Genomic DNA, 19,964 nt, shown 5'->3' on the forward strand with positions numbered 1-19,964 from the left:
ATCTTTCGCAGAACTTGAAAATGAACGTTGAAATTTGATGAATTGTTCAAATTCTCCGAAACAACCCGTCCTTAGTGTGTCTTACATCATTACGAATTCAGGTAAAAGAAGTGATAATCTTGGCCATAATTTTTTATTGGTTGTTTCTTATAATCGTTAATTATTTTCTATTTAAAAAATACATTATTTAGTAGTTTACGCTTATATTTTTATTAAGTAACTAACAATATTATTTTAGTTCTACTCTGGCAAAACGGTAGGATATAGATTCAATATATAAAAAGCACATTCATTGGTATTCATAATATGAATCGATTTGTAGTAAAGATTAACCTAAAATAGTGATTTTACTTATGGCTATGATTTTTTAGTTGACATCTCCAGAAACGATCTTGTGATGTGTTTTATATTTTCACAAAATTATTCTTCTCGTTTAATTACTGCATATGCCACCTATTTTCCCTTGGTGCGTTATAAATATATATTTTTAAATGGCATGTGTTCACTCCTCACCTCCACTTATTTAAAGCTAATCAGTTCCATTTGATTTATTTTAGGTTCTCCGACGCTTTCTCCTCGTGGTCTTCGGGATCTTCCCAACCCCAACTTACAACTTTCGTCGAGGCACAACCGGTTTCCTGGCTTAGGGGCGCGGAACCTGATCCTCGTCAAACCTATCCAATGCCCTGCTTTCTCCCCCTAGGACTGCCTGGGAGCGGGTGACGACACCCCCCACCACAAAATGTGGAGCACATTTCACCATTTTCTTTTGTCTCATAATTTTTCATTCTTGCAGGTGGCTGTAAATTATTATTTTTACCTGTTATTGTTGATACCTTGTACATATGACCAGTTAAACTAACCAAATAGAGTAGATATTACTAACAAGTTACTAATACGCAGCACTTGCATTCTGCGAATAACATTGTATGCATGGACATTTTGGAGGTCTGGTTGGAATTGATTGCGAAAATAAATTCCTAGTACGGTAATGCGCTTGGCACTTTTCAAGCAATAAATCATTAAAAAAAAAGCAAATCAAGAGTCCGCGATCTAACAACAAGAAAGTTATAATTTCACAAAATATAAAATAAATTTGATACATTTACGAGAACCATTTTTTTACATAGTATATATTTTTTTTAAATCAAAATCTAAAACCTTATCTGGGCGGAAAAAAATCTTTAACTGGGCCGCAGGTTTGGCATGCCTACTCTAAATACTACTGGCACTATTAACAAATTAACTTTGAAATTTTCAGCGTAATCGGTCCAGTAGTTTAAGAGTCTAGAGAAGACAAACAAAGAAGGATTCATTTTAAATATATAGATAGTAAGTGACGCAATGTAATGTAGGGAAACATGTGTGGAAATGAAAGATGATGAAAATGCCATCGTTGTATCACAACGGTTATTCATGAAAATATGTGTGCCTTCTGATCTTCCTTTGACTCGCCATGATTCCGCAAATTGTGTCTTTTTAAGTTCGACTTTCGTGAACATGTAAACGTGCAATTGGAACAAGCAAACGGTTTAATCTTACTGTGAGTCATCATATGACCGTTTAAGCAACGTTTGGTTGAACTTGTATAAGTGCACTCAGAACACGAAAAAGGTTTTTCAGTACGATGAGTCTGCATGTGATTCTTCAAATAGGACTTGTTTATACAAATATAATTGCATTCCGAACACGAAAATGGTTTTTCATTTCCGTGAGTCAACATGTGATTTTTTAAGGTCAACAAACGTGGAAATGATATTTTACAAACAGAACAAGAAAAAGGTTTTTCTCCACTGTGAGTCATCATATGCTTTTTTAAATTTCCCTTGTGTGAAAATGAATAGTCACATTCAGAACAGGGGAATGGTTTTTCTCCACTGTGAGTCAATGTGTGCTTTTTTAAAGTCGTCATTCTTATGCTTGAAAACTTGCATTCAGAACAAGAGAAGATCTTAACCCCACTATGGGTTATCTTGTGCTTTTTTAAATCCGACTCTTTGGAACATGAATAGTTGCATTCAGAACATGAGAATGGATGGTGTCCACTGTGAGCCAGCATGTATTTTGAAACTTGTAAATTTGAGTTAAGCTGCTGTCCACCATCTTCTTCAATTTCCCCAGAATAATTCATTTCTGTAATATAAACTTACGCTTTTCATACATGAACCGATCAATATATTATACAACAATTATTATATGAGGCATTTAGAATTTCTTAAGGCTTTATTTCATTATTTCTTTAACTTTTCTGCCACAGAGGAAGCCGTTGCACGTTGAATTATTTCAGTGTTATCAGTTTGAGTGAAGGAAGTTAACGGAACTGAAGTTTTATTGTTATTTTTCTTACCATCCATTTGATGATTTTCTTCAATATATTCCAAACATTCCACCTTGATATTTGGAACTTCAATTTCTATGTAATTAGTAGAGGTAGTATCTTCATTCTGAGTCCGTGGCTCCACCTTGATGGTGGTACCCGTTAGGATAGGAAGATCCATGGTACGGCTGTGAGAGCGTTTAATTAATACTATTATACTGATTTCGAGTAGTCAGAATTTAAACCTGGAATAGAAAATTTAAATGATTTTAACATAATATGCGAAAATATTCTAGTTTCATGTTAGAGAGATCTTACAATAAACGCATTAAAAGCTGTTCAAATTGAAATTCTTAAATTTTGTCTTGATTTCGTAAGGAACTTTTTACATATAATCCCAGTAAGAACAGGGAAAATCGTTGGGCAGACCTCACAAATCGAAACGAATTCCGGCAAGATAATGCAGTCATTATTTGAGCAAATACATACAAAAACGTAATTTCTCAATTTTCTCATCTATAGTAATTTAAGAAACAACCCGCGCATGCCTTCTAGGTGACACCAATCCCTTCAATAGCTGCAAGTTCTTCCTTTTTCCACTTTAAGCGAACAGAAACACAACTAATACTAGAGTGATCTCAAACATAGTCGTTTGGGTTCACTACTACTAGTATCTACTGTCAAAATCGGTAGAAAACTCATAATAAATTGGTTAAAAAACGTAAATAAAAATTTACAAAAAATAAATCGTTTAAAAAGCGTGGATTGAAATTTACAAAAATAAATCGTTTAAATTTATATGTCGCTTCTATACTGCAAAGCGGATATCGTACCTACACATAAGCATCAGGTTAGTGACAAAAACTTCATCGAAAACATTAAAATCCCGTAATTCACTCTCTTGACATCATACGTCAAAAGCAAGTGGAACATACAACTAGTAATGTTTCCATCACGGAATATGAACATCAAACCTCCTGTTAAATGCAACAGGTAACAGGAACTTTTTCCATGCGATAGTAAATAATTAACATCATAAATTCACCTTTATATGGTCAATGTGTTCTGATAGTATTTAACATCCGAATACTTCTAGCCAGACCTAAGCCAACGAAAAGTGACAGAAGCAATTGTAATGTTCTTTAACCATAGATTATTTAAAATTAAGAAAAACCACAGATCCATTCAAGATTACGTCACTCGTCTACATGAATTAATCTATGACTATGAACCAGTCCTAACACATCACCCTTGAGATTGTTTTTCATAAAATTGGCGCTACACAAATATACATCCGAATGTGATTGATTACTGTAATCACCTACCTAGGCGTCTACTGGTTTTGACAAGGGGCGTCAAAATTTTACTCGCGCCTGGGGTACATAATATTCGTAATATCATTTCAGATTGCTGCCATGTTGGGGCTCCATGTATCGTTTCATATTGCTGACATGTTCGGACTCCATGTATCGTTTCATATTGCTGCCATGTTGGGACTACATGTATCGTTTCATATTGCTGACATTTTCGGACTACATGTATCGTTTCATATTGCTGACATTTTCGGACTACATGTACCGTTTCATATTGCTGACATGTTCGGACTCCATGTATCGTTTCATATTGCTGCCATGTTCGGACTCCATGTATCGTTTCATATTGCTGACATTTTCGGACTACATGTACCGTTTCATATTGCTGACATGTTCAGACTACATGTATAGTTTCATATTGCTGACATGTTCGGACTACATGTATAGTTTCATATTGCTGACATGTTCGGACTACATGTATCGTTTCATATTGCTGACATTTTCGGACTTCATGTATCGTTTCATATTGCTGACATGTTCGGACTCCATGTATCGTTTCATATTGCTGACATTTTCGGACTACATGTATCGTTTCATATTGCTGACATTTTCGGACTACATGTACCGTTTCATATTGCTGACATGTTCGGACTCCATGTATCGTTTCATATATATTAACATTAACGAAAAATCAGAAAATATTTTCAAAAATGAGTTCCTAAATTGTATGACTGAATTAGATTTTAAATCATGCATAAACAAAAATACTAGAGAAATGCACGGACAAAAATCGTCTTGCTTAGATCATATTTGGATAAACATAAAATTACAAAACCTATATAAAATCAAAACAATGGTTTGGCAAACGAATATTACTGACCACCACACTTGCTTAATATTGTATGATAATGAAATAAAATCACAAATTAAGGCTCCAATTACTATTAAAAAAACCACAAATATTGCCACTTTAGAGAAAAAATTGAAAGCAGAAACTTGGTGTACGATACTACAATCTAACGATGTCGAACAATGCTCAAATATGTTTGAAAAACAAATTATGGATCATATTGATTCAGACGTATAAAACCTTGGATCACTTGTGGCCTAATAAAATCTATCAGAGAAAAAGAAAGGCTATATAAAAATACAATTAAAAATCCACACGATGAAAATGCTAAGATAGTTCTCAAAAAATATAGAAATAAATTAACAGCTTTAATTAAAAAAAGTAAAGACGACTACTTTAAAAAAATAATCTCTACTTCAGAAAACAATCTAAAAGTTATTTGGAAAACGGTAAATTATGCAATTGAAAATAAGAAAAAAAATAATTCTATAAAATATTTAAAACATGAAAATAATATCATAGATGTATCCAAAGACCCAAAACTAACAGCAAACATTTTTAATTCTTATTTCTCTAAAGTAGGAAACAATCTCGCTGATAAAATCACTAAATCTGTACACACACCAAAAACTATAACAACTAATACCCAAAAACAAAATACACTATCCACTTTTAAAAAAACTACCGAAACTGAAATACAACTTGTAATAGAAAGCATGAAAGACGGATTCTCTCCAGGTTTTGACCACATTTCTGTGAAAATTCTTAAAGAAATGAAAATGTATCTACTGAAACCACTAAACCACCTTATCAATCTCAGTCTGACTAAAGGCATATTCCCAACAAATTATAAAAAATCTATAATATCCCCTATCTTTAAAACCGGCGACCCGCAAAATGTTTCAAATTATCGACCGATATCCCTAATATCGAATATTGTCACATAAATATTTGTGACAAGAGAAGTTCTTGCTTAGTTGGGTTTATTTTGTCTATGGGTATTTTTTTTCGAACTTTGGCAATATTTTGAAGGAAGGAAGTAGAGTTTTGTTTATGGGCACTTCCTCCCCGGCCCATTAGGCCGATGGGTCGGTGGATCCAGTCACTCTCCTTTAAAGGGGCTTGAATCTGAGTTAATCATGTGAATAGGAGTTATAATTTCTTTTAAAAAAGGCGCGGGGTGTTTATCCATTCACGTACAGTTCGTGTTTGTTATTATTTTAGTGGGGAATATGGAATCCCGCTTTTATTGAGTGTTGGCCGATGGTCATGACGGAGTGCTCGTGTTTCGGACTTGAAACCGAGATTGGTTTGGTCCTGGCTGTGGCTGGTTGTTCTCGGCGGAGTGTCCCGCTGCCACTAAGAAAACGGATTGCTGTCTTGGCTCCGTTGAAGAGTCTGGTCGACTACCACGTGCTGCAGGCCTGATGCCCCTGCAGGCGTCCATTGAAGGAGTTGCTGTCCTCCCGCTTCCCCTAAGAGAACGGATTGCTGTCCTGGCTCCGTTGAAGAGTCTGGTTGACTACCACGTGCTGCAGGCCTGATGCCCCTGCAGGCGTCCATTGAAGGAGATGCGTCCTTCCACCAAGAGAAGGATGTCCTGGCTTTCGACTCGGGTCCGTTCCCCGCTGCCGAGAGCATGTCTTCGTTCGCCATCTGTTGTCGTTCTTTCGTTTCACGTTAAGTTAGTTTAGTTTGATTCAGGAGTCCATCGGGTATGTGCCTATATTTATTTCTATGGTTACAATGTTTATCATCTGTACTGCTTTGTTGTAACTCTTGTTGTTTCAATATATTTTCCATTAAGAATTCATTCTTATTATTTATGGTTACCCAACTTACTTGACAGGAAATTAATCCCACAATCATGAGATGAGATCTCAGCTCTACCGCTTCCTTTTAAACATTGGAATGTACCTACCTAACATTGCATACGTTACAATATAGCAAAAATATTTGAAAAGATTGTGAAAAAAAGGGTTGTTGATTTTCTAGAAAACAATAAAATATTACATTCCAATCAATTCGGATTCTTAAAAACAAAAAGCACACAAGATGCAATAGCAAATGTAACATCATTTATATACTCTGCACTTGATGAAGGAAATAAATGCGCAGGAATATTCATAGACCTAAGAAAAGCATTCGATAGTATCTCACACGCAAAGCTTATCAAAAAACTGAAATTAAAAACATCAATGATAAAGCCGTCCAATGGATAGAAAGTTATTTGAACAATCGTGCACAATTTGTTAAAATAAATGACCAAACTAGCGACCAAGAAACATCAAATTTTGGTATCCCACAGGGCACCGTGCTTGGACCAATATTGTTCATTTTGTATGTAAACGACATATTTATTCAACCATTGCATGGTCAAATTATCTCTTACGCTGATGATACAGTCCTTATAATAAAAGAAAAAACTTGGTAAAAAAATAATCTAAAAGCTACAGAAGACATAAATAATCTAAAAATATGGTTTGACAATAACCTCTTGTCGTTAAATAGTGATAAAACATATGTCATTCCTTTCGAAATTAACACTAACATTGTACCTCCAAATCTTCAAATATTCTTACATTCATTCTCTCGCACAACACGATACTAATCACTGCCAACAAAAATTTTCACTTCTGAAAATAGCGGATAAAATTACATATCTTGGAATAATCATAGATAAAAACCTAAAATGGAAAGATCACATCGACCATACAATAAAAAGAGTTAGGAAGTTAATTCATATATTCTTAGAAATTGTTCAAAAACTAATAATAAAAATTATACTAAAAAAACCTCCAGACTTCCCAACTGACAGCATATTCGAAGAATTCAAAGTTCCAACACTTAAAAACTTATTTATAAAAAATTCAATTATACAAATTATAAAAGAAAAAGATAAATACGCATTCATAACTGAAAACCGTACTAGACTTAAACATGTATTTGTGTGCCCCAAATTAAACACTTCTTTTGCCCAACACCATTATACTCACCAAGGAAAATTCTTTTTCAATAACCTACCAATAGAAATCAGAAACATTAGGAACAAAATTCAATTGTTGAACTCCATCAAAAAGTATTTTAGAGAATGTCACACTAAAAATCTTACTTGTTTTTCTTCTTACTGAATACATATATGTTTACATATTTTAGTTAACGGGTCTGATTGCCATGTGTCTGTATTACCTGCACCTACATATATATTGAAATACATGATTATAGTAAATAGTAATTGTACTTATATGAAATGTATTAACTGTATTAACTGCATTGTATTAACTGTACACGTGACTGTATTTGTACATAATATATGAAATGTTAACTCTTCTTCCATCCACAAGCTAAGGCTTTTAATGGAAGACCAGTAAAATTATATATACAGGGTGTCCGGAAACTCGTAGTACAAGCGGGAAACTGGTGAATCTACATCACATTTGGAGTCGATTTTGTAGTATATTTTTTTTTTGATTTGAGCTTTCGTTATCGAGTAAATCGAGTTAGAAGTTGATTTTTTTTTTTTTTTTAATTTTTTTTAATCAAATTCTTATAAATTATCACGGAAGATCAAAGTACCCAACTAATTAAAACTATTTGAAAGTAAAACAAATGAAGAAACTCGGATTTGAAGCATTATTTTGAAATCACCCTTCATTTAATCCGGTGTAATCATAAAATATTTCTGCTCTGCAGGGTTAAACCATCTGTTGTTCAACCCTAAACACCAGAAAAAACTTTAACCCTAAAATAGCCGAAAAATTTTTTTTTTTTGGTTTTTTTTTTTTTTTGAAAATGCTCAAATCAAAAAAAAAATGTTTATTTGGGTTCCCCATGTGGTGTAGATTCTCCAGTTTCCCGCTTGTACTACGAGTTTTCGGACACCGTGTATATATATATTATATTAGTAAAATAAATTATTTTTTCATTGACAAAAAAAAAAAAAAATATTGCTGACATGTTCGGACTCCATGTATCGTTTCATATTGCTGACATTTTCGGACTACATGTACCGTTTCATATTGCTGACATGTTCGGACTACATGTATAGTTTCATATTGATGACATGTTCGGACTACATGTATAGTTTCATATTGCTGACATGTTCGGACTACATGTATCGTTTCATATTGGTGACATGTTCGGACTACATGTATCGTTGTACACAAGCTAAGGCTTTTAATGGAAGACCAGTAAAATTATATATACAGGGTGTCCGGAAACTCGTAGTACAAGCGGGAAACTGGTGAATCTACATCACATTTGGAGTCGATTTTGTAGTATATTTTTTTTTTGATTTGAGCTTTCGTTATCGAGTAAATCGAGTTAGAAGTTGATTTTTTTTTTTTTTTAATTTTTTTTAATCAAATTCTTATAAATTATCACGGAAGATCAAAGTATCCAACTAATTAAAACTATTTGAAAGTAAAACAAATGAAGAAACTCGGATTTGAAGCATTATTTTGAAATCACCCTTCATTTAATCCGGTGTAATCATAAAATATTTCTGCTCTGCAGGGTTAAACCATCTGTTGTTCAACCCTAAACACCAGAAAAAACTTTAACCCTAAAATAGCCGAAAAATATTTTTTTTTGGTTTTTTTTTTTTTTGAAAATGCTCAAATCAAAAAAAAAATGTTTATTTGGGTTCCCCATGTGGTGTAGATTCTCCAGTTTCCCGCTTGTACTACGAGTTTTCGGACACCGTGTATATATATATTATATTAGTAAAATAAATTATTTTTTCATTGACAAAAAAAAAAAAAAATATTGCTGACATGTTCGGACTCCATGTATCGTTTCATATTGCTGACATTTTCGGACTACATGTACCGTTTCATATTGCTGACATGTTCGGACTACATGTATAGTTTCATATTGCTGACATGTTCGGACTACATGTATAGTTTCATATTGCTGACATGTTCGGACTACATGTATCGTTTCATATTGGTGACATGTTCGGACTACATGTATCGTTTCATATTGCTGACATGTTCGGACTCCATGTATCTTTTCATATTACTGACATGTTTGGAATACATGTATCGTTTCATATTGCTGACATGTTCGGACTCTATGTTTCGTTGCGCCTCAATAATCTCTCAAACACCATTATACAGGGTGTCCGGGGGTAAAGTGCAGTAACTTCGTGGGGGGATTCTACATGATCGTAGGAGTAAAAAAGATAAATAACTTTTTCCGAAATTCCAATTTTTTCTTTTTCATACAAAAAGACATACCTGCTAAAAAGCCATAGTGTAGGTGCAAACTTACCCGATAAATTCGCAAGTGTGAACGTGGCAACGTTGCATATTGTGAGTGGCGCGTATCCATGGAAACCGATATTGTGAGTGGCGCGTATCCATGGAAACCGCATGTGAATTGTAAACAATAACAACACAGAGTTCGCCGTATGTTTTGATATTTTACCAAATTCAAAAAGAGAACTGCACTAAAATCACGTTACACTTTTTATTATAAAAAATATTAATAACTCATTGAACACTTAACTAATTTCATCGCTTTTTACTAATTTAAAATATTTTCAAAATGTCCACCTTCTGCTTGTAGGCAAGTATGTAAACGTACAGTAATATTATTTATAATTCGTACATTGTGGCGTATTTCATCTGCGGCTTCGTGAATACGTAACCGGAAATCTTCGACGTTATTTACTTCTTTGGCGTAAACTTTATCCTTCATCGCACCCCAAAAGAAAAAATCTAACGGTGTCAAGTCTGGAGAACGCGCCGGCCATGGCGAAGTACTCCCTCGTCCAATCCAACGATCTGGGAATTGTTCGTCTAGGTAGCGACGAACGGCAAGTCCGAAATGTGGTGGAGCTCCATCCTGTTGAAACCACATTTCACGTCTTCTATTTAAATCAACTTCTTCCAAAAGAACGGGAAGGTCATTCTTCAAGAAATCCAGGTAACTTATTGAATTAAGCCTAGGTGGCAACACATGCGGTCCTATAATTTGATTGTTAATAATTCCAGACCAAACGTTAACGGAGAATTGAACTTGATGGTGCAACTGCCTTACGGAGCGCGGGTTTTCTTCCGCCCATTCATGCAAGTTATGCAGGTTTATCACACCAGTTCTGTTGAACTGGGCCTCGTCCATCCAAAGGATGTTCCCAATGAAGTTCGGGTTATTAAGTTGCTTACGAAGTAGCCACTGACAATATGCAATCCTTGATACGGGGTCACGTTCCAGAAGGCCTTGCACGCACCGATAATGGAACGGGTGCATTCCGTACGTCTTGAAGAGATCCCAGATAGAACTCTTAGGAACACCAGTCATTGCGAAAATTCTACGAAGCGACAATGTAGGATCATTTACAATTGTAGCCATGATGAAGTCTTCGTCCGCTATTGGTAAATTAATAGCATTGTTGTTTCGGGGTCTTCGGCCAATTCCTTGTTCGCGAATAAGTGCATGCGTTTGAACAAAAACACGAGCGTTGGGCACATTACGATTCGGAAAACGACGTCCATATTCCCGGCGCGCCGCTTCGGAATTTCCACCATTTAGTCCATAAAAATAATGAATATCTGCCCGTTCTTCGTTGGTAAAGCGAGGCATTGTCACAATAATTCAATATTAAAATTACGCACAAAAGAAACACATTTTTAACAGTTAGGTTACTCTTAAACTAAATAAAACTCGATGTTTAAGGAAAACACGCACCGAATAAAGATGTACTTTTTAGTAAGACTTAAACACTAGATAAAGACACTAAATTAACAAGTTTTTATTTAAATGAGACTTTTAACACTAGATAAATTAAATTTTCAAAGTTGTTTACTCCGCGCGTCAAATTATGTGACACATTCAAAGCACAGACGTTTGCTTACTGAATTACAATAGCGGGGGGTGCAGGAAGGGGTGCGGGATGTAGATTTGGCAACGACGAAAAAAATAATGCCGTCTAGGCACGTCGGAGAAATTTTTCGTTATTAGCTTAAAAGTACATCTAAAAGTTGGAATTTCAGAAAAAGTTATTTATCTTTTTTACTCCTACGATCACGTAGAATCACCTCCCGAAGTTACTGCACTTTACCACCGGACACCCTGTATAATTTAAATTAAATCAATCACTTGGGAAATTCTCATGTATCTTTCTGCCCGAGTATAACAAAATACCATCGAGTTTTATATATAAATAGAATCCACAATCCTTGCAAAGTTCCCCCGTAACCTTCCGACCGTGAACGGACTCAACGAGTCGTCGGTGATCGGCGGGCCTGCAACGTCCCGTAGCATTTGGGCTACCGTCGTGCCAACTTCAGGTACTCGTTGAGTTTTTTAACATTAAAAAATCATAATAGTGATTTATTTTTGTGGTATTATGCCGTGTGGCGCTACCTCCTTCTTTAGCCAACGTTTCGGACAGCATTAGAGTGCCCATGATCAGGGCAGATGTGTGATGATGGACAACAGGTTGGAAGAGTTGCAGCATCAACAGGATATATACATTTATACATTTGGAAAATATTTTGACTGTCCAACGAGGAGGAATTCTTAGGACAGGCAAAATTTAGATAAAATAAATTAAAGATTGAAAAAAAGAAAAGGACAGAAAGAATAAAATAGATTAAAACACAATGTTAGTTGATGTTTGTATACCATACTTACTTAATCTACTTAATTACCTATCGTATTAATATTTACTTTAATTATTGTCTAGCTAAATTAATTACTTACTTACTTTTTATTATAATATTATCTACTTACCTATCGGTTATTATTTACCTATTTTTATTTAGTTATTTTTATTTTTTCTTATAATCTATTATTCATACTATCCATGTTGTAATTGTTAGTATGGTTACCCTATGCTTGTGTCTGATAAGCCAGCACAGGTACCTTGTACTTTAGTTAACAGAAGAATATTATTGTTGCCAACTTACTTAATAATGCTTCTTTTGTTGACATTTTTGTTTTTATTTTTTTCATACATTTGTTACTAAAATTATGTTTATTTTTGTCTACCGGTCTCGAAACGTCCGTGTCATAAACTTTTCTTTTTTGGTTTAAATTTAATTTAATGTTGTTATTATTTTAAATTTACATACATGTATTTTTTTAAATGATATTATTGTAAAGCTGCACATCTTGATACAGGAATGCCCTAGTGAGATGTGCAGAGTATGCTTTTTATGTAAAAACTGTTTTTGGAATGTAATAAATAAAATAAAATAAAAATTATTAAAATAATTATTATAATTATCCTGTATAGATATTTTGTACAATAAACAGGAACAAAATTAGTCCTACATACATATTTTGTATAAAGAAGAAAATTTGATGGCATATTTTGTATATAAAAGAACAAAAAGGGGTAGAAACGAAAAAAAATAATAGATTACAACATGAAGTTAACTGCCGTTTGTTGAGCACAGATATGAAAACAAAAGGTAGGTACATTTACTTATTAAGATCAAAAAATGCTATTTATTTATTTATTTAACGCCCAGAGGGCTTTTACGTGTAGGTGGTACAATTTTGAAACATGAGAAAGAAATAAAAAAAAAATTACATTAAAAAATAATATATGCAAGAAACAAAATCAAAAAGAACATAAATTAAAAAATACAGCGATTTGACTGGTTTACAAAAATAAAACTTCCATTTAGGAATAGTGTTGAAATAAATCTTTTACCTGATCCAGAAAATTCGCAAATGCTGTTATAATTGTGATCTGATTTATTAATAACGATTTCAGGGATCGCGATTTCAGATCATCTCTCAAGGAACCATCAAAATGAAATCACTTTATGCAATTAAACTGATGTATCATTTATTTGGCAACAAAGTTATGCATATTACTACAAAATTATCTTAAACCTATTACATGCTGGAAGTTACTGGCTCTGTTTCATTACGTTTAGGTACTATATATTAGCGCTTACTGCTGTGCACCGATGTGGGACGTTTAGGTTGATTCTTTCGTGTCCATCGCGCGGTTCAACCCTCCACAGTTAAGAGTAAATCTGCATTCGATCTCGCCGCTATGTGTGGATGATCCCTGGGTCGTCTCCCGACTCCCACGACATCAGTCCAGGCTCTCGGAACTAAAGTGTCGGGTTCCCGCAATTGAAGTGCAGTCCCGCCACCCTGTGTACCCGTTTCCCCTCCTCTCCGTCTCCCCCCCTTGTCCTTTTGACTTTTGATTTAATTATTTTTCAGAGTACCTAAACCTAAGTTTACTTGCTCTAGCGTAATTATAAAAGGATTATCTAATGATGCTTTACTTGAATATTTAATGAATTTGGAGTATTTTACTAGAAAACTTAAAAACTATACTGCGGCTGTATGCAGGAAAATTCTATACGATTTTTTTATTATTAATTTCTACGTAAGATTGATTTTGGCTTTTTAAATTTATGGTGTTCATTCTCGCTATATTTAGCGAGAGAGTTTATCGTGGGATTTGAGTGACTATCTAGGCCAGCGTAAAACCTAGTAGCCTGTGCAAAAATAAAATCTTTAATCAACGGTACGTTAGAGTCATTGTGGAGAGTAGAGATTCTACTCCACTTGGGTGCATTTAAGGCGAGTCTAATGCATTTATTTTGAAAGAATTGGAGTTTATTGATATGAACGTTTGCTGCAAAACCCCAGATTGGGCAAGCGTAAGAGAAACATGATCTGATGGTTGATTTGTAAAGCAATAATTTATTGTCTGCTGATAGACGACTGTTTCTACACATCATGGGATAGAGAGCTGATAGATAACGATTTGCAGCTTTTGTTTTTTCTTCTATGTGTTTTTTCCAAGTGAGTTTATAATCTAGAGTGACACCGAGGTATTTTAATGATGATTCCCATGGTACGTTTTCCCCAAACAGTTTAATGAAAGGGGGCCTTTTAGGCCGTGACTTGTGGAACACGGTCGCAACACTTTTGGTCGGATTAATTGAAATTCTCCACTTTTTACACCACTTTTCTGTTAGAGCGGCTTGTTTCTGTACGCGGCTTGTAGCAGTGGCCGCGACAGTTGAGCTTGATATTATGTTGGTGTCATCAGCGAATTGAGTAATAATGATGTTATGATCTATTGGCTTTGGAATGTCGCATGAATAAATGTTATATAAAGACGGCGAGAGTTGACTGCCTTGCGGGACCCCAGCTGATAGGGGGCGCGTAGTGGAGAATGTGTTATTTATTTTTACTTTGAAAGAGCGATTTCTCAGGAAACTATTTATAAGTTGAATGATTCTAAGTGGGTACCCTAGTTGGTACATTTTATATATTAGGCCATTGTGCCAGACTTTTTCGAACGCTTTACTGACGTCTAGAGATAGAATAACTGTTTTCTTTTTAGTGTTAAAGCCCTCCGTGATGTGTTCCACGACACGGAGGAGTTGATGAGAGGTTGAATGACCTGCTCGAAAACCATGTTGAAAGTCTGGCAAGAATTTACATTTATTTGTGATTTCATTTAATCTTACAAGAATTACTTTTTCCAGGACTTTTCCCAAGCAAGGAAGGAGACTTATCGGCCTATGGTTCTCCGTTAATAATGGATCCTTGCCTGGTTTAGGAATTAAAATGACATCAGCTTCTTGGAAGTCCTTTGGAAAGCAACGTAGTCTAAGTGCTGCGTTGCAGATGGCAGTCAGGGCGCAGATGCCCTTTTTCGGTAGGTATTTAAGGATTTTGTTAGATATTCCGTCAGGACCGGCCGCTTTCTTTTTCTTTAGACCCTTGATGATTTTAATTATTTCTTCTGGAGAAGTGGCTTTAATAGGCGGGTCCTGGGGGTCGAGACTTAATATTGCTTCTACTTTAGAATCCACCTTAGCTACGAAGGCTGGGTCGTCGTGTTCCGTGTTTGGAGTGAATTGAGCTTCAAGGCTATCTGCGAAGGCTTCAGCCTTATCGGTTGCAGAAAAAACTTTACCGTTGAGGCCTTGAAGCGGAGCTATTTTAGTTACTGGACGTCTGAGGCTTTTGGAGAGTTTCCAGTAAGCGTCCCTGTCGTCTTCGAGGGAGGAAATGAATTCATTCCAACGCTCGTTACGGTGGTCGAGGAGTGCGTCGCGTACTTCTCTGTTTAATCTATTCAAGTGTTGTTTTACGATGGGGTTAAAAGAACTTTGCCACTCCTTACGCACTTGGTTTTTTTCCCTAATAAGGTCTTTGACCTCTTCGGGAATACCGTATTTCGCTGAGTTGAATTTCTTTTTAGTATTTTCTAATGACGCTTCGTTGATGCAAGATTTTAAGGTTTTAATTAAGTTGGAGGTGGCAGTATTTAATGCTAATTCGTTAGGTATTGATGTCGGTATTGTGATTTTACTTTCTAATAATTCGCTGAGTTTTTTCCAATTAATTTTCTTTTTGATAGGCACGTGGGGGACCAAAGGATTAGAGCCTCCTGATAATGTTAGAAGAACTGGATCGTGGTCGGAGGTTAGTTCGTTAAGTACTTTTAATGTGTGCAAATGATTCGTTTCTTTTAAGATTACTATGTCAATCACGTCCGGGATTGAGTTAGCTTGATGTAGTGTTGGAATGTCCGGCGCGTCTACTACAATTGATTTAGTGCTAGCGTATTTTGCCAGCACGTTACCTTTTAGGTTTGGACGTTGACTGTGCCACGATCCATGTTTTGCGTTCATGTCCCCGGCTATAATGGTGGGGACATTTTCTTCTAATAGACTGTCCAGTTCGGACGGGATCAGTGGACGTTTTGGTGGTGAGTAAACGGAGATGAGTTTAATTGGTCCTGAAGATGTATTTATTACTACCGAGGTGGATTCTATGTTAATGCTAGAGAATGAATGTGCTAGACGGTGGTCAATATTTTGTTTTACTAAAATAGCCGTGCCGCCGCCTCTATTGGTTAATCTGTCATCACGGTATGTGATGTAGTTTGGTAATTGAAATTTCTTAGATGGTTTGAGCCATGTTTCATTAATGAAGAATACGTCGATGTTGTATTCTTTAAGAAATTCAATTATTTCACCTTTGTGGGTGATGACAGAGCCATTGGCGTTCCAATAGGCTGTTTGTAGATTGACTGATTTATTTTGGTGTCTAGACATTATGATTCCTTAAAGTGGCTTGAATTTTAAACATTTCGTCAGTAGCGAGTTTAATCGTGGCTTGAAGAGCTTCTAGCTGTTCTTTGAGGGCTTTAACGTGAGCCGGGTCCATCGGGGACGAGGGTAGTTGGGACTCTTGGGTGGGGGCTGGACCCCTGTCTAGTCTGTGCTGCTGTGAGTTTGAGTGATACATATGGGCTTTGGGCTGGTTACTAGGACCCCTATTCGATTGGTGCTGTCTTTGTTTATAAAAATGAGGCTGAGGCCAGCTACGGGAATTTGGATTGGGAGAGATGCGTGGGTGTTGGGATGCGGGATTACGGGCAGTGGGGGTAGGGTTAGGGGTGGGGGGAATTATGGAGGGAGGGGGGATTGGGACAGATGGGGTTGGAAGGGTGGGAAACTCCACTAGGGAGGCTGCGGGAGCTGCTACCTGTCTGGGGGGGCTTAGATGTGGAGTTATATTTACCGATTGTCTATTATTATCATTTTGAATTCTGTGATTATTAATTTGGTACCGCCTATTGTTTTGTAATTTCACGTGTAGTTGGAGTTACGGTTTCTGTTATAATTAGGGTTTGAATTTTGGGGCCTGGCAGGGCACCCACCATAGTTGGCCGTATGGGCCCCTTGGCATAGAGCACATTTGGCCGGGGTGTCCCGAGGTTTTGTGCAGTTAGATGATCGGTGAGGATCACCGCACTTGACACAGCGCTCGCTGCCATGGCAGCAATTCGCTGAATGCCCGTGCATTTGACAGCGGTAGCACTGTCCAATGCGGGCCTTGTTTCTTAATGATTCGACCTGAATCCTTAGTCGAAAGATTGATGAGAGGTTATTGAAAATGCCCTTGGCTGTTTCATTTTTGGTAAGTGTTACTAGCACTAAAGGTATCGGCAATTTTGTACGGGCCGCCTTCATTCTGTGCACTGAGATGACCGGGTACGATTTGGCCAGCTCTTCTTTTATCTCCTCGGGAGAAATGTCTTCAGGGATACCCCTTAAGACAACCCGTAAAGGTTTCTCCTCCGGAAGCCTGAAGGAGTGAAATTCGTTATTGTTGGCTATTAAATGTCTGGTGACCGCATTATGGTCGCGCGGCGTTTTGGTGATTATGTGCAGGCCGTTTCCCATCTTTTTGGCGAAAAAATCGATGCCTTTATCTTCCAGGGTGCGGAAGAGCGTCCTAGTCTCCGACTTTTTATGAAGGACTATTGGCGGAATCCTAGTGTATTTGATAGGCGCTTCGGTATGCGCCGAGGTTACTGGAGCTGGGGAGTTAGATCTTAATGGCGAAAAACGGTTGTTAGTTGAGGTAGATGCTGCCGGTGAGGGAGATCTAGATTTACGGTTTAGATTTTTTTTGGGTACCGGAGAGGCCCTTGGAGAGTTTGTAGGGGTTACTGAACCGCTAGAATTGGCGCGAGAGCGCTTGCGCCTGGGGATTGTTTGAAATGGTGCTTCCGATTCGTCGGATGAAGATGGTCAGTCTTCCATGATGACCAAATTCTCTCTAAGAGAGGCACTGCTTGGGATGGGTGACGCTACGTGCCTAGGTGAGACTGAGGGGGATTCTACTGGGGAGAGTACTTTGCTAGGCGCGGTACTCTCTTCCAAAAACTGTTTCATCACTAATTTGGAGAGGTGATCTTTCTCATCAAGAGAAAGTTCGCGATGTTTACGAGCTTCCAGGAAGTCAAAAATATTGTCTTCGAGGACTCCGGCAACGCGCTGGGAGTACAGGGTTGACATTATTGATCGTTAAGGTAAGTGTTTTTATAAAGAGAATGTGGTTTTAGAAATGACGGTACGTTGCTAATGTTATTATTAATTGCTTTGTTAATTGCTTTGCGACCGAGCTGGGCGAATTCTAAGAATTTGGCAATTTGGACGAATATGCTAATTGCTTTTTAATGGCTTTAATGTTGAGCGAGTCAAATTTCTGGGAATTTAATATATTCGAAGGGGTAACCGGCTGTTGCTAGGCTTTTAAGGCTGAATAATTATAAAATGGGTTTTCTGTACACCCGGCGAGCGGAATAATTGATTTTGAATTATTTACGACTTGTTACTAACTGGAAATTTATTGAAAGTGAGTCACGGGAAAAAACGCGGCACTTGAATTATAAGCAAATATTTGAAAACGAAAAAACTTTGAAAATGAAAAGCAAGATTTGCCTCAAGCCGCTATGTGTGGAAGATCCCTGGGTCGTCTCCCGACTCCCACGACATCAGTCCAGACTCTCGGAACTAAAGTGTCGGGTTTCCGCAATTGAAGTGCAGTCCCGCAACCCTGTTTCCCCGCTTCCCTTCTCGTCCGTCTCTCCCCCTCTTATTTCCCCCTTGTCCATAGTTAATCATTCCTTTTATGAGCACAATTTTTGCGTTAGCGCTTATCCCCTCTACATGGTCGATCACCATATAAGGTGATCCTTCTGATTGCACGTGACCAAGGCATGTTTTACACTAAATTGCTGCGTGATCGATGTAGTGGTGTATCCTATATGATTTCTAGTCGTATAGATGCTTGATTAACGGTGGATATGAGCAACTCATAACAATGCAATAGGGATAACTGTTTTTGTTTAGTATTTAGTAACAGTTTGGGATAATACCTACCATCATTTCCCATCATATACTATCATACCTACTATCCATTTTCGTTCATTAAAACAGCCTTACCCACACTGGAAAGAAGAAGATGATTTTTGTTGCATTGTAAATTGTCGAAGGTCAGTACATTATTCGCATTTGCGGCAAGCAATTGCAATTGTTGTGTCGTCGTGAATTGGAGTCGTATATTCACATGCTTTGTGCTCTGTTTGCAAAATATCATCTCGTTTTGGAGGAAATTTTCACCCTGTGTACAGTGCCAGTTCGTCAAGAGCCATACTGCAGGGATTCACGGGAATTCAAGGTAGGCTGTTTCCATCATTCCACATTTCCCGTGATTTTCTAACCCAATTGAATGTGATTTATATTTTCGCATCCTTATTGATTTGGTTTACAGTCCATTCCGTGTAATAGAATACGATACAGTTTTATTATCAAATTTAAAGGGATTTCATTTCCTTTATCATCACTTCCTTCAATAAAAATCAATTTCGATGTTTCACATTCGCCAGGCGTCCCGTTAAGGCTAACATATATTACTGTCAAACTTGTTGTGAAATCAGATATGAGCGCATCAGCAGAATGCTGCCTGCTCTGCACATAATAATAATAATAATAATAATAATATTTTTAGGTATCACTTTATAACTCATTTCAATACGTTTCTATTCAAATTTATTTCAGTTCAAAAGTTATGGAAGTCTAATTTTATATTTGCAAACATAAGTTTGTGTAAAATAAGAGTTTTATTGTTGTATGACTTAACATAAAATAGTACATAATATACCTACAATGGTTACATTTTTGGTAAT

At 36.6% G+C, this 19,964-nt stretch overlaps 1 long non-coding RNA gene across 1 annotated transcript; it reads right to left on the minus strand.

Moving 5' to 3' along the window:
• Positions 1–204: 204 nt before the first annotated feature.
• Positions 205–3,439, minus strand: LOC149414085 (uncharacterized). The gene is made up of 3 exons (XR_016304071.1): positions 3,363–3,439; positions 2,348–2,562; positions 205–2,133 (listed from the first exon to the last, which is right to left on the minus strand). It is a non-coding gene; the product is annotated as an uncharacterized LOC149414085 (long non-coding RNA).
• Positions 3,440–19,964: the final 16,525 nt, after the last annotated feature.

Source organism: Hesperophylax consimilis, chromosome 20, assembly GCF_061612785.1.
Source record: "Hesperophylax consimilis isolate HC1 chromosome 20, BYU_Hcon_1.0, whole genome shotgun sequence".
Lineage (NCBI taxonomy): Eukaryota > Metazoa > Arthropoda > Insecta > Trichoptera > Limnephilidae > Hesperophylax > Hesperophylax consimilis.